This window comes from Felis catus, chromosome A2 (assembly GCF_018350175.1).
Source record: "Felis catus isolate Fca126 chromosome A2, F.catus_Fca126_mat1.0, whole genome shotgun sequence".
NCBI lineage: Eukaryota > Metazoa > Chordata > Mammalia > Carnivora > Felidae > Felis > Felis catus.
Window position 1 is genome coordinate 134,658,868 of NC_058369.1, and position 20,674 is coordinate 134,679,541.

The 20,674-nt window shown below is 39.1% G+C and overlaps 1 long non-coding RNA gene across 2 annotated transcripts in view; it reads right to left on the bottom strand.

Annotated features, from left to right (window-relative positions):
* Positions 1-13,717, bottom strand: part of LOC123383990 — an 81,420-nt gene extending 67,703 nt beyond the window's left edge. Inside the window, exons 1-2 of one of the 2 annotated variants that reach the window (XR_006594457.1) lie at positions 13,375-13,717; positions 6,546-6,604 (exon numbers count right to left, since the gene is read on the bottom strand). This is a non-coding gene — a long non-coding RNA (uncharacterized LOC123383990). Of the gene's footprint in view, positions 1-6,545 lie in introns of both variants that reach the window. The other variant, XR_006594456.1, reaches the window with a different exon arrangement.
* Positions 13,718-20,674: the final 6,957 nt, after the last annotated feature.

The window sequence follows — 20,674 nt, forward strand, 5'->3', positions numbered from 1 at the left end:
GACTACTTCAATGATGTGTTAGCAGAATAGCGTTATAAAAGGAGTTCACGAAAGGTACCAACCCTCTAAACACAGCTGGTTCCCCTGGCAACCAGCCCCCATCCTTGGGTAAGATCCAAAAGTCACCTCATTGAATGGATGTGGGGAAGATGGTGGCATAGGAGGACGCTGGGCTCACCACGTCCTGCTGATCACTTAGATTCCACCCACACCTGCCTAAATAACCCAAAAAACCACCAGAAGACTAGCAGAATGGATTCTCCAGAGCCAAGCATAGATGAGAGGCCCACAGAAGAGGGTAGGAAGGGCAGAGAGGCAGTGCGTGCTACAAGGACTGGTGGGAGGGAGCCAGGGCGAAAGAGCAGCCCTCCGCAAAGCAGAGCTCCCGAGTCTGGCGGGCAAAAGCAGAGGGGCCGGACAGAGTGTGTTCTGACAGCAAGCGGGGCTTAACATCTGGAAGATTTTAAGTTAACAGCTCTGCTCGGAGAGTGGGAGGGCTGGAGGACAACGGGAGGGAGAGTTGTTGAGCCCCGGACGGACGGACGACAGAGCTCAGCTTGGCAGGGAACAAAGGCGATCGCCAGCGCCATCTCCCTCACCCATCCCCCAGCCAAAATCCCAAAGGGAACCAGTTCCTGCCAGGGAACTTGCTTGCACCGCGCAAACACCCAACGCTGTGCTTCTGCAGATTCATCCCTCTGGAGGGTCTGACTCCCTCCCGGTGCCACAGGGCCCCTCCCGAAGCGGATCTCCGAAGGAAAAGCGAGCTGAGCCTGCCCCTCCTGCCCCTGTGCACCTTGCCGATCCACCCGAGCTAATACGCCAGATCCCCAGCACCACAGGCCTGGCAGTGTGCAAGTAGCCCAGATGGGTCATGCCACCCCACAGTGAATCCCGCCTCTCCCCCTAGGAGAGGGGAAGAGAAGGTACACACCAGTCTGACTGTGGCCCTAGCAGTGGGCTGGGGGCAGACATCAGGTCTGACTGCAGCCCCGCCCACCAACGCAAGTTATTCAAGACAGCACAGGGGAAGGGCCCTGCAGTGCCGCACCACTCCAGGGACCATCCAAAATGACAAAATGGAAGAATTCCCCTCAAAAGAATCTCCAGGAAATAGCAACAGGTAACGAACTGATCAAAAACGATTTAAACAATATAACAGAAAGTGAATTTAGGGTAATAGTCATAAAATTAATCACTGGGCTTGAAAACAGTATAAAGGACAGTAGAGAATCTGTTGCTACAGAGATCAAGGGACTAAGGAACAGCCAGGAGGAGCTAAAAAATGCTATCAATAAACTGCAAATAAAATGAAGACAACTATGGCTCGGATTGAAGAGGCAGAGGAGAGAATAGGTGAACTAGAAGACAAAATTATGGAAAAAGAAGAAGCTGAGAAAAAGAGAGATAAAAAAAATCCAGGAGTATGAGGGGAAAATTAGAGAACTAAGTGATGCACTAAAGAGAAATAATCTATGCATAATTGGTATTCCAGAGGAGGAAGAGAGAGGGAAAAGTGCTGAAGGTGTACTTGAAGAAATCATAGCTGAGAACTTCCCTGATCTGGGGAAGGAAAAAGGCATTGAAATCCAAGAGGCACAGAGAACTCCCTTCAGACATAACTTGAATCGATCTTCTGCACGACATATCATAGTGAAACTGGCAAAATACAAGCATAAAGAGAAAATTCTGTAAACAGCTAGGGATAAATGTGCTCTAACATATAAAGGGAGACCGATAAGACTCGTGATGGATCTCTCTACTGAAACCTGGCAGGCCAGAAAGGAGTGGCAGGAAGTCTTCAATGTGATGAACAGAAAAAATATGCAGCTGAGAATCCTTTATCCAGCAAATCTGTCATTTAGAATAGAAGGAGAGAAGAAGGTCTTCCCAAACAAACAAAAACTGGAGGAATTCATCACCACTAAACCAGCCCTACAAGAAATCCTAAGGGGGATCCTGTCAGACAAAACACCAGAGACATCACTACAAACATGAAACCTACAGACAACACAATGACTCTAAACCCATTACTTGCTTTTTTTTTTAATTTCTTTTAATGTTTATTTATTTTTGAGACAGAGAGAGACAAAGCATGAATGGGGGAGGGGCAGAGAGAGAGGGAGATACAGAATCGGAAGCAGCCTCCAGACTCCGAGCCTTCAGCCCAGAGCCCAATGCAGGGCTCGAACTCACAGACCATAAGGTCGTGACCTGAGCTGAAGTTGGATGCCTAACTGACTCAGCCACCCAGGCGCCCCTAAACTCATATCTTTCTATAATAACACTGAACGTAACTGGACTAAATGTGCCAACCAAAAGACATAGGGTATCAGAATGGATAAAAAAACAAGACCCATCTAATTGCTGTCTACAAGAGACTAATTTTAGACCTGAGGACACCTTCAGATTGAAAGTGAGGGGATGGAGAACTATTTATCCTGCTACTGGAAGTCAAAAGAAAGCTGGACTAGCCATACTTAGATCAGACAAACTAGACTTTAAATTAAAGGCTGTAACAAGAGATGAAGAGGGCATTATATAACAATTACAGGGTCTATCCATCAGGAAGAGCTAACAATTATAAATGTCTATGCACTGAATACGGGAGCCCCCAAATATATAAAACAATTACTCACAAACATAAGCAACCTTATTGATAAAAATGTGGTAATTGCAGGGGACTTTAATACCCCACTTACAACAATGGATAGATCATCTAGACACATGGTCAATAAAGAAACAAGGGCCCTGAATGATACATTGGATCAGATGGACTTGACAGATATATTTAGAACTCTGCATCCCAAAGCAACAGAATATACTTTCTTCTCGAGTGTACATGGAACATTCTCCAAGATAGATCATATACTGGGTCACAAAACAGCCCTTCATAAGTATACAAGAATTGAGATCATACCATGCATACTTTCAGACCACAATGCTGTGAAGCTTGAAATCAACCACAGGAAAAAGTCTGGAAAACCTCCAAAAGCATGGAGGTTAAGTAACACCCTACTAAAGAATGAATGGATCAACCAGGCAATTATAGAAGAAATTAAAAAATATATGGAAACAAACAAAAATGAAAATACAATAATCCAAACGCTTTGGGATGCAGCAAAGGCAGTCCTGAGAGGAAAATACATTGCAATCCAGGCCTATCTCAAGAAACAAGAAAAATCCGAAATACAAAATCTAACAGCACACCTAAAGGAAATAGAACAGCAAAGACACCCCAAACCCAGCAGAAGAAGAGAAATAATAAAGATCAGAGCAGAAATAAACAATATAGAATCTAAAAAAACTGTAGAGCAGATCAAAGAAACCAAGAGTTGGTTTTTTGAAAAAATAAACAAAATTGATAAACCTCTAGCCAGGCTTCTCAAAAAGAACAGGGCAATGACCCAAATAGATAAAATCATGAATGAAAATGGAATGATTACAACCAATCCCTCAGAGATACAAGCAATTATCAGGGAATACCATGAAAAATTATATGCCAACAAACTGGACAACCTGGAAGAAATGGACAAATTCCTAAACACCCACACACTTCCAAAACTCAATCAGGAGGAAATAGAAAGCTTGAACAGACCCATAACCGGTGAAGAAATTGAATCAGTTATCAAAAATCTCCCAACAAATAAGAGTCCAGCACCAGATGGCTTCCCAGGAGAGTTCTACCAGATGTTTAAAGCAGAGATAATACCTATCCTTCTCAAGCTATTCTAAAAAATAGAAAGGGAAGGAAAACTTCCAGACTCATTCTATGAAGCCAGTATTACTTTGATTCCTAAACCAGACAGAGACCCAGTAAAAAAAGAGAACTACAGGCCAATATCCCTGATGAACATGGATGCAAAAATTCTCAATAAGACACTAGCAAATCGAATTCAACAGCATATAAAAAGAATTATTTAGCATGATCAAGTGGGATTCATTCCTGGGATGCAGGGCTGGTTCAACATTTGCAAATCAATCAATGTCATACATCACATTAATAAAACAAAAGATAAGAACCATATGATCCTGTCAATCGATGCAGAAAAAGCATTTGACAAAATTCAGCATCCTTTCTTAATAAAAACCCTCGAGAAAGTCTGGATAGAAGAAACATACTTAAACATCATTAAAGCCATTTATGAAAAGCCCACAGCTAACATCATCCTCAGTGGGGAAAAACTGAAAGCTTTTTCCCTGAGATCAGGAACACAACAGGGATGCCCACTCTCACCACTGTTGTTGAACATAGTGGTGGAAGTTCTAGCATCAGCAATCAGACAACAAAAAGAAATCAAAGGCATCAACATTGGCAAAGATGAAGTTAAGCTTTCACTTTTTGCAGATGACATGATATTATACATGGAAAATCCGATAGACTCCAAAAGTCTGCTAGAACTGATAACATGATTTCAGCAAAGTTGCAGGATACAAAATCAATGTACAGAAATCAGTTGCATTCTTATACACTAATAATGAAGCAACAGAAAGACAAATAAGAAACTGATCCCATTCACAATTGCACCAAGAAGTATAAAATACCTAGGAATAAATCTAACCAAAGATGTAAAAGATCTGTATGCTGAAAACTATAGAAAGCTGATGAAGGAAATTGAAGAAGATATAAAGAAATGGAAAAACATTCAGTGCTCATGGGTTGGAAGAATAAATATTGTCAAAATGTCAATACTACCCAAAACTATCTACACATTCAGTGCGATCCCAATCAAAATTGCACCAGCATTCTTCTCGAAGCTAGAACAAGCAATCCTAAAATTCATATGAACCACAAAAGGCCCCGAATAGCCAAAGTAATTTTGAAGAAGAAGACCAAAACAGGAGGCATCACAATCCCAGACTTTAGCCTCTACTACAAAGCTGTAATCATCAAGACAGCATGGTATTGGCACAAAAACAGACACATAGACCAATGGAAGAGAATAGAAACCCCAGAACTAGACCCACAAAAGTATGGCCAACTCATCTTTGACAAAGCAGGAAAGAATATCCAATGGGAAAAAGACAGTCTCTTTAAAAATGGTGCTGGGAGAACTGGACAGCAACATGCAGAAGGTTGAAACTAGACCACTTTCTCACACCATTCACAAAAATAAACTCAAAATGGATAAAGGCCCTGAATGTGAGACGGGAAACCATGAAAACCCTAGAGGAGAAAGCAGGACAAGACCTCTCTGACCTCAGCCGTAGCAATTTCTTACTTGACACATCCCCAAAGGCAAGGGAATTAAAAGCAAAAATGAACTATTGGGACCTCATGAAGATAAAAAGCTTCTGCACAGAAAAGAAAGCAATCAACAAAACTAAAAGGCAACCAACGGAATGGGAAAAGATATTTGCAAATGACATATCGGACAAAGGGCTAGTATCCAAAATCTATAAAGAGCTCACCAAACTCCACACCCAAAAAACAAATAACCCAGTGAAGAAATGGGCAGAAAACATGAATAGACACTTCTCTAAAGAAGACATCCGGATGGCCAACAGGCACATGAAAAGATGCTCAACATTGCTCCTCATCAGGGAAATACAAATCAAAACAACACTCAGATATCACCTCACGCCAGTCAGAGTGGCCAAAATGAACACATCAGGAGACTATAGATGCTGGAGAGGATGTGGAGAAACAGGAACCCTCTTGCACTGTTGGTGGGAATGCAAACTGGTGCAGCCGCTCTGGAAAACAGTGTGGAGGTTCCTCAAAAAATCAAAAATAGACCTACCCTATGACCCAGCAATAGCACTGCTAGGAATTTACCCAAGGGATACAGGGGTACTGATGTATAGGGGCACTTGCACCCCAATGTTTATAGCAGCACTCTCAACAATAGCCAAATTATGGAAAGAGCCTAAATGTCCATCAACTGATGAATGGATAAAGAAATTGTGGTTTATATACACAATGGAGTACTACGTGGCAATGAGGAAGAATGAAATATGGCCCTTTGTAGCAACGTGGATGGAACTGGAGAGTGTTATGCTAAGTGAAATAAGCCATACAGAGAAAGACAGATACCATATGTGTTCACTCTTATGTGGATCCTGAGAAACTTAACAGAAACCCATGGGGTAAGGGAAGGAAAAAAAAAGAGGTTAGAGTGGGAGAGAGCCAAAGCATAAGAGACTCTTAAAAACTGAGAACAAACTGAGGGTTGATGGGGGGTGGGAGGGAGGGGAGGGTGGGTGATTGGTATTGAGGAGGGCATTTTTTGGGATGAGCACTGGGTGTTGTATGGAAACAAATTTGACAATAAATTTCATATATTAAAAAAATAAAAATAAAAAATAAAAATAAAAATAAAAAGCCTATAAGATAAAAAAAATAAATTTCATACTTAAAAAAAAGGAGTTCACAATGAAACCTTTAATGACTCTTTAGGCCATTTGATTTGGGATCAAATACAACATATGCAAAAGTGCTAGAATGCACAAGAATCAAGCACAGCTTTCTTGCCAAGGTGATCAGCAGGGTCTGCTGCATGAGAATGCATATTCCAGAGTCCCTATCAGTCAGACACACTTACCTCTGTTCAGCATGGAAGGGTCGCTTCTCTGCTCCTTCTCTGGCAAAGCCAGTATCTGGCTAGGAAACAAAATAAGCCATTCACATCGCCCCCAAAGGAAACTTAATAGCTAACATCACAATTCACATATTGACCATTGGACACATGATGGTAAGTCCAAGAAGGGATCCTCACATCCAGAAGGTCCAGCACAAGATCCTCTAGGATAGCAAAGTGTTGGTACTGCACTGGTCTGTGCCATAACGCAAGAGGGAAATTGAGTCTGGTTTGCTAGATCAAAAATTGGCAAAGATGTCTTCCAAGGTATTCTCTTCTGAGACCCTTTGCCAAAGAGTTCAATGTCAAACCATGCCTTCCTTAAGGGTACTGCAAGTGAATTGGGAAAAATGGATCCTTCTCAGAGAAGGAAATTAGGCTAGGAAGCATTAAAGCAGATGAATCACATTCTATGCAAAAATCAGTGCCTAATAATAAGATGAAGGTGGCTTGACTTCCAGAGATGGTTAACGAATGTTCCAAGGTGATCCCAGAGGCACTTGGCAGGAAAGGCAGTGTTATTCCCTTAAGAACAAAGAGTTGAACGAATGTACTTGAACCAGTTTAGCTTGGAATATCTCCTTCATTTCACTGATCTTATTGAAGAACTCCAGAAACTACTTTCAAGGAATTCTCCAACTACTCAACCATATCCAATAGGTATAAAGCCTAAGGCAAACCTTGGCAACCACAAGGATACCATAACGTGTACCCTGAAAGATCATCTCCATCTAGGGCCTGCAATAAGTAAGCTCCTTGCTATTCCAAAGGAAAATTTGTTTAAGTAAGTCTACATTTACCAATGCCAATTTCAGCGTTACCACTGAAAAAACTAAAACAATTGTCATTCAGGTGGCACTCTGATTTGTCATCAATTCAGAATTTACTAAATCTTAAATTTTCCTAATTATATAATACTGCTTTCAAAGAATCCAGGGACAGGACTGCATTTTGAAGATGTATTGATGATGTGCTCAAAAAGCCTTGTGGAAATAACCATTGACTACCACATTTGATGAAATTAGTTACAAGAATGAGGAAAAAATTTTTCATATAAAATCAGAAATGTTAATGTCTCCTTCTACACTTGACCTTAGCCAAAAGGCCAAGAAGCAATTTTAATGTCTCCTTCTAAAGTTACCTATGTAACTAGCATTCACCCCACCTAAGACAATATGAATGTAATTACAGTTACCCTTCTAAAAAGGCCAGGCATGAATTTTAAGCTACTTAATAGCTCTTGAATTTCTACCAGGTTTTCAGTTATGAGGCCAATCACTGTTTCAGGTATACGAGTACTGTTTCCCATGGCCCTGACCTCAGTAAGAGTTAAGTCTGACATCTGGAAAGCACAGCAGCCCCTGGTGTCTGGGCCATGTCCCCAGTTAGTGAAATCAGAATCTCTGGTGGTGGCAAGGGGGAGGATTTGATACTGAAATGCTCCTAAAAGTTTCCCAGGTGATTCTGTTGTGTAGCCAGGGTTGTGAATCACTGTGGCGGATAAACAGCATTGTGCTGAACACAGTGATGGACATAAGCAACATGTAATTTATTCCTTGCCCTTAAGGACTTTGCCTCGGGGAAATAATTCTGCAATTATTCTGCAAATAATGAATATCTTTTGGAGCACTTTACTACTTGTTTTCCCCTTCCCTGAAACTTTTCCACCTACAGGCTGCCACTGGAGTGGGCTTAGGCAGCTTTCTGTATCAAAAATCCCTGCCCCTGCCAACCACGCTGATCAAATGGAGGACTGGATATGCAGCACAAGATGAAATGATCGAATCTCTTGAAGTTTGGAAGTAAGATCCTAAAAGTCCAATTCAGTTATTTGAGGGCAGTTGAGCTGAAAGAAAACTGAAATGATAACATGGAAATTGGGGAGAGACAAAGGGAAGAATGTGAAAGCAAATATTCCTGGGAAAGCATCAGAGGAGTAGTGTATGATCTTGAGAGTTAGGAAGAGAGCCACCTAGCTTTCTGATATGTTCCAGTTCATATCCTGCAAGGCACATTTCTTGGACTCTGTGGGTCCACAATACACTGTCCTTATTTTGAGCTACTTGAGTGAGTCCCTACACCTTGCAATAAAAAATACTCCTGTCTGCTCTTCATATTCTGGGTCCCAGTTCGATACCCATCTGATCTGTGAGCCCTCCACCTCCTTACCTAGTTTCATGAAAACAGTAAAAGCAGTAAGAGTTCAGATAAATGGGAAACCCAAGGGCACTAGAGAGTGGTCTCGGGGGCTTCAAAGATCAGATGGGAACTGAACTAGGATCTAGAAGGAGAGAGAATGGAGCTCACTCCAGGTAAGAGAAAGAGCAAGTCACAGATGCAGGAATGTACCAAAGGAGCTGGAACCTACATGGAAAGATGGGAGACACTGGAAAATTCATTTTATTTGGTGGAGATGAACCAGATTGAAGGCCAGCAATACTAACTCAATGTTCTTCTACTCCTTGGTTTCTCCTGCAGGTTAAAAGTCCTGGTGCTCCATATTCTTAAATAAATACTTTCTAAAGTCTTAAATACCTCCCATTCTGCCTAACTATTCTAGGTGAAAATGCAGTAATAATAACAAATTAAAAGTAATAAAAGAAAAGCATTGATAGAAACAAACAGACAATTGCTTGCCAGTGTCTACCCAAAATAGTACACACCAGTGGAAGCTTATGGCCTGTTTTATTCCCTGCATCCTCTGGCAGAAATTGGTTACTGAGAATGTTTTACTCCTACTGTCAAAGTAATTATGTATCTTTAAAGTTTTTTTTAACTTACTTGCATTTTTACATGCATGGCTAGCATATTGGTCATAGTCCATGACCATTGTTGGTGACAGGAAAGAGTATATTTCAGTATTAAGTATAATTAAAATGCATTTTTGGATAATATTCTATAAATATTGAATTTATCTGTGAAGTTTGCAATGGTGTTAACCATCAACAGGAATAATGAGAACAAGGTTCTAAGTATTAGGAAAGCTTTCAGTTCAAGCACTTTTCCATCAGTGATATAGACATAGAGTCAAGGTGTGTAGCCAGGGGTAATGCAGGCAATCAGCCAATATGCATCAGTGTACCAGTCCTAGACTGACATTTGCCGAGGGCCCTGAGAGTGACTCTCACCAGCTCACTTCCAGTATCCTTCTTGCTAGAGTATCTACATTCAGTATCTTCTATCTCAACTAAACCACGTCCTTTAAATTAGAGATTGCCCATGCTGGATGGGCTCTTAGAGATTATCTGACATTTTGCCAATGAGGAAACTAAGGTGGATAATTGTTGGGATTAAGGGAAATGCTGAATTTACTTTTTTTAAAAAATATTTTTTTTTCTTCCATCTAATATCTCCATCATTTAACTGGAATAACTTTTTAAAGTCTCTCATTCTCTTTCCTTAGAATGCAGGCAGGAGCAGCTTGTGCAAAACCAGCCTACTCCATACGTCAAGCAGTGTTTGTATATATTTCAGCGTATCCAAGCAAGGCCTTTTTAACTTTCCATCCTACGAACGGAGCTGTACTTTCCTGAATGGCAGCCAGGAAAAAACTTGGAGATTTGGCAGGAAGACTGTGGGAAGCCTGGTGCAACACCAGGCTGAGATCTGGAGCAGAGGCTTTCTACAAAGGCAGAGGAGTGCAACACCTCCCTTTGTTTAGTGCTACATACGAGTACAAATGGAGCCCCCAGATTGCAATCAGGCCTATTGTATAAACTTGGGGTTTCCATGCCATACAGCATTTTTGGCACAAGTGCCTTATTATTTTTCAGCTGGAAAACCAATTAGCATTCTTTTTATATCTGGGTGTTAATACTTGGGACTTAGAGCGATATTTTGGCCACCAGCCCACATGGCTGTAGTCTCTTGGGCAATGCCTGACAAATTAAGATAAAACCGTTACTTCATGTTTCCCTACAAAGAGAAAACAAAAACTGTTTCCTGCTCTTATTAATTGGATGAAGTCAATTTCCACATATAACAAATAAAAAGGTAGGCATAATCAGGGTGTCAACCCAGAGCTCTTATCTCTCCCCAAGCTGGTTCCTCTGTAGGAATGTGAGGGAGCAAGAACTGTCAGGTTCTGACTAAGCTTTCCTTCTCTTAGAAAATCTCCTCACAGTCAACAGAGGATGGGCTTCAAGCACCACGAGGTCACCCTTTGGCCTCTGGCGTTTTTGCTTCCCAAGTTCGAGCAGTGTGATCTACCTGTTAGCAGATTCCAGTCTTGACAAGTGCATTAGTCATAACAGTCAAGAGGGCACTGCCCAGTTTGAAAGAAATAAAGAGAGCCAAATATTTCTCTGTCTTAAGAGCAGAGCAAAGTAAAGTTCACACTCTAGGAATGCGGTTTGTGATTTGAGAAAGCCATATCTGGGCTGCTGTCTCAGAATCTGAGCATATGAAGTGGAGGAAAGGAGGTTGAAATTGTTTTCAGAGGTGCCCATCCTGTGAAATACTCCCTTATGATAAACAAGCCTTGCCATGGCGACACAACTTAATGCCACAATCAGAGGAATGTGGCCCTCCAGCAAGCAGACCACAACTTGGGAAAATCTCCAGGATGATGAAAAATATTTAGAAGGCAAGTGGTAAAACAAACAGAAAGGAAACAGCAAACCAATTGCAGTCTGAAGACGAAAATATGTTGGACACAAGAAATAGTTTGGGTGTAGTTACAACAATGTTTCTGTGTTGTTGGTACTGAATGTACATTTCTTTGCTAGAAGTGGCCTGAGGGGCCCACTGCTCCCCTTCAAGACTTTCTTTGTAAATAGTGGGTGTGGCATCCTAAAAAAAAAACAAACGTTTGAAAGGCTTCTTTAAAGGATTTTTACAGAACATATTCTTTGCAACAAAATCTATTCTGGAGCTATATAATTTAACAAGGGGGCTATATTCTGAGTCATACGGAAATTTATTATCCTTTTTTTTTCTTATTGCTGTGTTTGCTATCAAACACAGAAAATGATTGCCTGTAATAACCTAAAGGAGTGACTAGAAAATGTCCAGTCTTGCACAGGAAAAGAAGCATGAAAATTGATGTCTTAGGCACCCATTCCCCTACATACAAGGTGACCACAATCCCAATTTGCCAGCAGTCACAGTTTATTCCAGTTGTCCAGGTCTCATTACTAATAGTGCCCCTTTCACTCACAAAAACGGTTTGGGTAATAAATAATTTAATGACCCTACTCCTGCACAGAGACGAACAGTCATCTGTCTATTCCTACGTCCTCAGAGGACACCAGTGTGATGCTTGCCAAGCTCAGAACCTGAAAGCAATAGAAAAAAGGGAGGGGGAAGGGAGCTGCTGTCATCTTGCCCAGAAGAATCTTCAACAGTTTGACTAAAAGAAGCATAGAAAAACCATGCTTCCGCTTCTGCTGGGGAAAGGAGAGAAACTGTCCAATTGCAGAGATCCCCCGAGGCAGCCTTCAGGAGTACCTGGGTGCTTCCCACGAGATTCTGAAGTGAGGTCTACACAAGTGTTTCTTTGTCAGCTCCTGAAAGGCAGGAGTCATTTCAAAAGCAGATATGCATGTTTTTTGTGCCTCGCAGTTTCAAATGTACAGATAGCCCCCCACCAATGATTTGACTTGTGACTTTTTGACTTTACCATGATGCACAAGTAATACACGTTCAGTGGAAATCATTCTTCAAGTTTTCTATTTTGATCTTTTCCAGGGCTAGCAATATGTGCTATGGTCCTTTCTTGGAATGCTGGGCAGTGACACTGAGCCACAGCTCCCAGTCAGCTGCATGACTATGGGGGTAAACAACCAATCCACTTACAACCATTATATTCCCAGGGGCACCTGGGTGGCTCAGTCAGTTAAGCGTCCAACTTCTGCTCGGGTTATGATCTCGTTTTGTGACTTCGAGCCCTGCGTTGAGCTCTGTGCTGATAGCTCTGAGCTTGGAGCCTGCTTCGGATTCTGTGTCTCCCTCTCTCTCTGCCCCTCGCCCCTTGCGTTCTGTCTGTCTCTCTCTCAAAAATAAACATTTTTTTTAAAAATTAAGGAAGGAACCATTCTGTTCCCATACAAACATTCTGGTTTTCACTTTAAGTGAAATTACATGATCTATTCGACACGTTATTATAAAATAGGCTCTGTGTTACATGATTTTGCCCAACCGTAGGCTAAAGTAAGTGTTCTGAGCATGTTTAAGGCAGGCTAGGCTAAGCTATGATGTCCAGTAGGTTAAGTGTATTAAATACACTTTCAACTTCTGATATTTTCAACTTATTATGGGGAATAGGGATGTAACCCAGTCATAAATCGAGGAAGATCTATCTATACTGCTTAGATGTTCCAAAGCAGAAAGAATTTAGCCATTTCATATTGCCACCAGCACACTGCTGGGCTGAAGCTATTTGGATCAAAATGGAAATTCTTTGATCTCTTTTACATCTAAGTTTAACTGTGGCCTGGGCCCAAAAGGTGGACTAATTTTGGCAACTTCCCTTGTACACTTTTATCTAAAGATAAAAGGAACACTTGGAAGCATAAACAGAAGGTGCATTTCTGTGAGTCCAGTAGCCATCACATCAAACAAACAAGACTATAGAAGCTTCTGCTGAACAGTAGCTCTAATTTCTTCAGCTCTGCTCTCCTCCCTCATTCACTGGCAGCTAGTAGGATTATTTCCTTCCATTGTAAACATACAAAGATAAAAGAACATTAAATAATTTAAAAAGCAAAGAACATTTCCAGGACAGTGGCTTTCAGTTTTACATGAAATTTTAAAAAATTAAAACACCATATTTTTTAAGTTATGAAATTATTACACTGGCCTTGGGTCCAGGAGTTCAAGCATGCTCTGAAAATGTGTGGATGATGGGAGATGTTAGAAGAGTCACTCTCCTAACCTCCTCTGTCTCAAGGGTCTGAGCTTTAATTGTAATTTACAGTATGGGAAGCTTGGCTCAGTTAGAATGGAACATAGGCCCCCATAGGAAGTCAGCCTAGAGCTCCAGGAAGGAATCATGACTTCACAATTTGTGAATTCTTCAGTCAAGGACCAAATGAAAGCAACTCAAGAGTCCAGTGGAATTTATTGTAGCCTATTTGATCTCATAGAGCTACAATCCAGGCCAACATAAGCCAAGGGATAATGTAGTTCAAAAAGTGGAGAGGTGGTCTCTTTATAGGGACATACATCTGAGAACACAGTTTAGCTGAATGAAAATCAGATAAGCTCTGAGCAAAGGTACTGGGCACATTGTTGCCAAAGCAGTGCACTCAATAAGGACAAAAATTACCAAACTGGAAGGAGAGGTTTCTGGACTTTGCTTGCCAATCTCTAAAGAGACAAGTTGAGTTTCTTGAAAGACTCTTAGGATACAAAGGACCTGGCTAAAAGAGTAGGACATGGCTTAAACATACCAACTTTGCTGACTGACTACCTCCTTACCAACCAGATAAACCAACCAGACCAGTGCTGGGAAGAGCTGATAGAAGGTAATACAGCAGAATTTATGGATTAAAAGTTCCTAATATAGAGAATTGAAATAACACTGAAAGACACTTTTTGTGGGTCATCAAAGGGCATCACAGCATTAATTTATCTGCTGAAATGTACTTTTTGATTTTTATTCCTTTGAATGAAACTGCTTTTTTTTTGTCTTGTTACATTGTTGGCTTAACGTTAGAGGAATAGAACCACCTTAATTGAGTTTTCAGTGGTAAACTTTTCCCAGGTTTCTGGATAAGGGGATGTGACTCAAGCATGAGAAATATGAAATTCCCATTAACGTTTCCTGGCCATCTCAAAAATCAGAATTCCTCGTAAAGCTTGGGAGTTGCATTAGATCATATCTAAAACCCCTTCCAACAATGCAACTTTTGCATAACAAGAATCCCAACAGTCTTAAAGAACTTCCTTTTTGTCCATTTCAACACCCCCAAGAAAAGAAAAATTGGCAGCACAGCCAGAGGTCAAGAGAAAATGTAAGTAGAGAGAGGCTCAAACCACGTTATTGACAGACATGTGATTCCCACACCCTCCTTGAAGCAGTTCTGTGTCATGAGAGGAAGAGCCTGAGCCACCATGGCTGACCTTCTCTGAATACTACTCTCTTTGATTAAAAAAAAAAAATTATATATATATATATATATATATATATATATATATATACACACACACATATATATATGTATATGTATATGTATTTGCTTAAACAAAAAACACATGCATATGTTCTCACAGTCAATCCACACAAAAGCATGTGTAATGAAAAATATATAGACACAATGTATTTATACATATGTTATACATATGTGGGTCATATATATTTACATATGATTCTATTATGCTATAGCAACTTCTTTTCATGTGGGGCTTAAAGAACTTTCTAATTTAATTTTAATAGATATAGATCTGGCTCTTTCTGTATAATAATTGAATGGTCTGAATTATATTTATTCTCTCTTTTGTTAATAGTATTCATTTTGTTTCTACTACTTGCTATTGTAAAAGAGAATACCCTTTTAAATATATTTTACTGACTATGAGTGAATATTTCTGTGGGGCAGATTCCTAGAAGTAGATTAAGCTTACTTTAAATTTTGGTAAATATTGCCTAATTTATATATGCTTTGGTCATATGTATTTCTTCTGTAAATGATCCTTTGTTTCTTTTTTCCACCTTCTATTTGGTTCTTTGTGTTTTGCATATTCATACGTAGTCACTCTTTGCATATTGCAAATCTTTTATATATGTTGTAAATACCCAGTCTGAAGCTTATCGTTTAACTTTTCTTATTGTTGTCTCACAGAAAGATTTTTGTTTTTATGTGGTTGAAGTTAGAAATACATTCTTATATGATTTATGATTTTTGTGTATTATTTAGGAAAGCTTTCCCAGTACCAAGAGTTATACAAAATTTGTCTACATTTTCTTCAAATATTTTTATAATTTGTTTTTAACATTCATTCTCAATAATCTCCCCCAAATTTATTTTTGCTTATGATGTGAGCTATGAGTTCAATTTTTAGCCCAAAAGGATAGCCAACTGTTATAACACAATTCAGTGAGAAGTCTTGAATATTTTTACTGATAAGAGGTGACATTTTTACTATAAATTATGTTCCTGTATATTCCTGGGTTCCCATTCTATTTTTTTCTATTAATGTGTTTGTCTATTCCTGTGCCAAAATACACTGTTTAAATTGCCTTATATTGGGATGCCTGGTTGGCTCAATCATTGAGCAACTTGATTCCAGCTCAGGTCATGATTCCAGGGTTGTGGGATCGAGCCCTGCCATGTCAGGCTCCACACTGAGCATGGAGTTTGCTTAAGATCCTCTCTCTCTCTCTCTCTCTCTCTCTCTCTCTCTCTGTCTCTTTTCCTCCCCCTTTGCCCTGTCACCTGTTCACACACTCTTTCTCTCAAATAAAAAATAAAATAAAATTTAAAAAATTGCCTTATACTATGTTCTGCTTATTAGTAGGTCAAATCCCACTATTTTCTTTTTTAAAAATTTAACATACTAAGCATTGCTGGTCTTTCTTGCTTATATATGTGAGCGCCACCTGTCAGCATCTTTACATTGTTGAGGCTTCCCACTGAGAAATATGGACTAGCACTTTATATTTGTAGATTTTTAAGTACCCTGTTCATAAAAGTATGGCATATTTCTTAGTTATTCTAAATATAAAAAGAGTTTTATTGCTATTATGAATGAAATTCTGTTTATCATTATGTTTTCAAACTGGTTATTGCTAACATCAAGAAAGCCAATGATTTTTGTATATTGACTTTTATATCTGATCACCTAACTATATTCTGAAAGTACCCTCTTAAATTCTAAATTTTCTCATCAGCCTCTGATTTTCTTAGTAGAAAACCTTATATATTTCTCAAATTACTTATTGGGATTTTATAAAAACTTAAAACTCAAGATTTTTAAGATCAACCAATCAACAGTTATGCTTTGAGAATGTTATAGACTGAATGTCTATATTTCCCCCAAATTCATATGTTGAATCCCTAATCAGCAGTGAGATGGTTTTGGGGGATGGGGTCTTAGGGAGGTAATTAGGGTTAAATGAGGTGGTGAGAGCGGGGCTCTCATAATAGGATTAGTGGTTTTTTTTTTACTTTTTTTTTCAACATTTATTTATTTTGGGGACAGAGAGAGACAGAGCGTGAACAGGGGAGGGGCAGAGAGAGAGGGAGACACAGAATCGGAAACAGGCTCCAGGCTCTGAGCCATCAGCCCAGAGCCCGACGCGGGGCTCGAACTCACGGACTGCGAGATCATGACCTGGCTGAAGTCGGACGCTTAACCGACTGCGCCACCCAGGCGCCCCCGGATTAGTGGTTTTATAAGAAGAGGAAGAAAGATCTCTTGCCTTTTCCTAGTACACATACCAAAGAATGGCCACTTGAGAACACAGCAAGATAGTAGCTATATGCAAGCTGGGAAAAGAGCTGTCATCAGAACCCAACAACACTGACACCCTGGTTCCAGACTTCCAGCCTTCAGAACTATGAGAAAACAGACTTCTGTTATTTAAGCTACTGACTCCATGGTATTTTTTTATGGCAGCCCACACTGACCAAGAGAGCTTACATTGTTTCAGGCATGGTGGGGATATTCTTGGGATCCCAACGAAACAACATTTTAACTCTTGTTTGCGAAACTTACAGGTTCAATGCTTTGACATTATGGTTTGCTTGTTTTGGATTTTTTGGTATAGATCAAGTACCATATTCTTTTCCTAGTAGGTTTATCCTACTCCTCCCACACATACACAAAAAGAGTCTCATATTTAATAGCTGCTTTCAATGTCTAATGCTTGTCAGCAGGCTACCAGTGAAACTTAAAAATCAAGAATATATAAACTACAAAGGGAAGTCATCCCTAAAACTGAATAAATAAGGACAAGAGGAAATCATTTTCAGCTTCACTAGCACACAGGCTATTTCTATTCTTAGCTAACCAGGGTCTTCCACAGAAGAACACCCTCTGGGGTCAGGGTTTGCCTACAAATGGAAACACTGCAGCAGATTTCCTCTGAGTAGCCCAGCCCTTCAGTTTGCAAGGCCACATTTCCTGCAGGAAGGAATTCCTGCGGCCAGAATCCTTGCTAACTTCCCTTCCCAAAACAGATGCTTCATATAAGGACACACTTTCTCTGGTTCTGAGGTCCAAAAGAATATGGAAAAATTAAGATAAACAACTTCTGTGTGATCTTATCCCTCCATCTTCTTTCTTACAAGGTATGAGCTTATTTCCTTCAACTTACTTTGTATGTAGTAGATCCATTTGGTTTATAGATACAGATAGGAGAGACTCATGGATGAGAAGATGTCATGTTCTAACTTTATTTATCTGGCTTGCTCCCTGAGCCATCCCTGACTGACTGGTTTTCCAGAGCACTGTTTTGAGGAAAGGCCTCAGGCTGCCTCTGGCCATGACCAATGAATACCATTGGTCTGCCATCAGCATGGGAGAAAAAGTAGTGGGATGTCTGCCAAGCACTTCCCATCTTTTAACATAATTGGTTTTTTGTTTCTGAGCTTAGGTTATATAACCTTGGAAGTTCTATTCATTTGTAGCTATCATACACATAAAAGGAAAAATATTGCGTTTTTTCTATCTTAAATCAACAAAAAGTCTTAAACAGTTAAGTGCTCTTAAATCTAAGAAGGCTTAATGCTAAATATTGAGTCTATTGATGTATAACCAAAGCAAGGCTTAAGTCAAAATAGTACATTGTATAAACATTATTACTTAGTTGTGATTTTCCTCATTACAATTAGTAGTAGTAGTATAGTAATATTACTAAAAACTTTCAAAATCCAACTTGGTATAATATTGCGTGGCATGTAAGATTATCAATAAAGTATCAGCCAGATATTTTCAGATAAAAAGAGAGTACTTAAATTTCACAACTGAAACATGTCATGAGGCTAAGGCTAAGGAAAGAATATGAATATTGTTGTTTTTTACCAAAGATGAGCTTTATGTTTTGTGCAATTGAGTGAGTAGCACATCCCCCAAAATTAGACTTTGTAAAATATTTGAGAAACATTCAAGAAAATACTGATGCATTGTTCTAGGCATTGGAGATTCACAAATCTGTTCTTTAAGGTGGGATTATCTGTAAAGTCTGATAGTGACAACAGTTTGTAAAAAAAGAAAAAAAAAGATTTAGCTATGCTTTGGGATATTCTATCATAAGAACTCAAATCACTATTTTCCCACATCTACATATTTTAAGATTTTATTTTTTTTTACACACAAGAAGTAATTCTTTCTAACCACCTACTACTGTGAGTCAACTTGTCTATTACATTGGAAACACTGTATAAGCAAAGAGAAAAGGGGGAATTCACTTGGAAAATTAGCTAACAGTCATCATACAAATCCATTCCCACAAACCATTATGACACATCTTAAGATATGCCCCACAGATTCACACAGAAATTTGGGCTACAAAACAAATATTTATATTGATACCATATTTTTTACTAATCTTCCAGTGTTTTAAACAATTTTAAACAGCCATCTGTAATGTGTTTCCATGAAATTTAATGGTACTTCCTTCTAGTGATGATATGCCTATCACTGTTTCCCACAAAATACTTAACAACATGTCCTTTGTCAACAAGCTTGGGTAAGAAATGAGTTTTTAGAGTATGTGCTTACCATTAGCCAATAACTAGTTGATGTTCACACCTCTAAGGACCTAACCCATTGGCCCTTAAGGGAGATTTCTCTTCAAAATAACAAATGGATTTTTTAAATTATGAAGTCATTTTTCCCACAATCTAGTCAAACAACATTTATAAAAGGTTGAAAGCTTTGTCATATCTCATTAGAATGGTAAGATGCTTAGTCATACCTACTTTTTTTACTATGTCCCTGAAATGTAACAATATTCAGAAATGTTAAAAAAAATGTGTTCCAGTTCCTGTAGTGATAGGATACTATGAATGTACAATTTTGGTATTTATCCATTGAAAACGATGTCTTTGGAGTGACCAGAAGACCAGTGCTTCTTTTAACTCATGCAGCATTTGATCCCTAACACTAACAAACCACATCATAACACTTAAACACTTTAGATGTAAAGAAATTCCTTGTTTCTATTTTGTTACAAATTTTATTTTAAAAACTCCCACTCCAAAATAATCTGCTGCAAAAGACAGGCTCTGTATAGGAAAGCTATGACACTTCTATATTTATAGATGAGACCCTAAAACCAAACAGACATATATCCGAGCAACTCTTCATCACTGTGGTCTAGCATGCTGTTGTTTATGGCATTTCCCTGCAGGCCCTAGCCTTGAATCCCAGCTTGACAACTTTCTAACAGTGTGACCCAGTACATGTTACTTAAACATCTGTGTTCTGAGTTTCCCCATACATAAAATGAATGCCCATTCAGAGGGTGGTGCAATCATTAAATTAATAAGCACACGTAACACTTAAAATTGTTTTAAGCACAAAATAAGTATAATTTAAGAATTAAAAAATGATGTCAGAAGTTTTCAGGAAAAGGCAGTTGTATTGAAGAGCAAGAATTAACAATAAAGCAATAGAATGTATTTTCTAAAACTGGAAAAGATATAATCAGAGTATAGTGTTGACAATTCCCAGTCTTTTGGTTCACCTGGTCTTTGTGTAGTAAGGTCTTACATGTGTGTCAGACTCTGTCACAGGTTTCAATGCCTCTTTATTTTTCACAGGATTGATCTCATGAGAGTTTACTAAGGGGCATAGGCAGAATGACAAATGGACTGTTAACTAAAGTTCATTGTCTTTGTTTTGTTTTGTTTTGTCTTGTTTTGTTTCACAACCATAATGTTTCCTAAATGAAGTATAAAATGTATGGGCTTCACAATTTTTTATCAGATGAATGGTTTTGTTTCATAGCCAAAGTATTCTGTAATTATCTTTAGGTAATACAGTGAGTGTGGCATAAAGCTAGGTACTCACTCTGCAAAAAATTGTGAACAATTGGGAAGTTAACTGAATTAAATGGCATCATTTATTAAAGATTAGCTATTATTACTTTATTAACATTTGCATAAAGAATGAAGCCATGAGGCAAAATGATCTAGCTTAAAAGC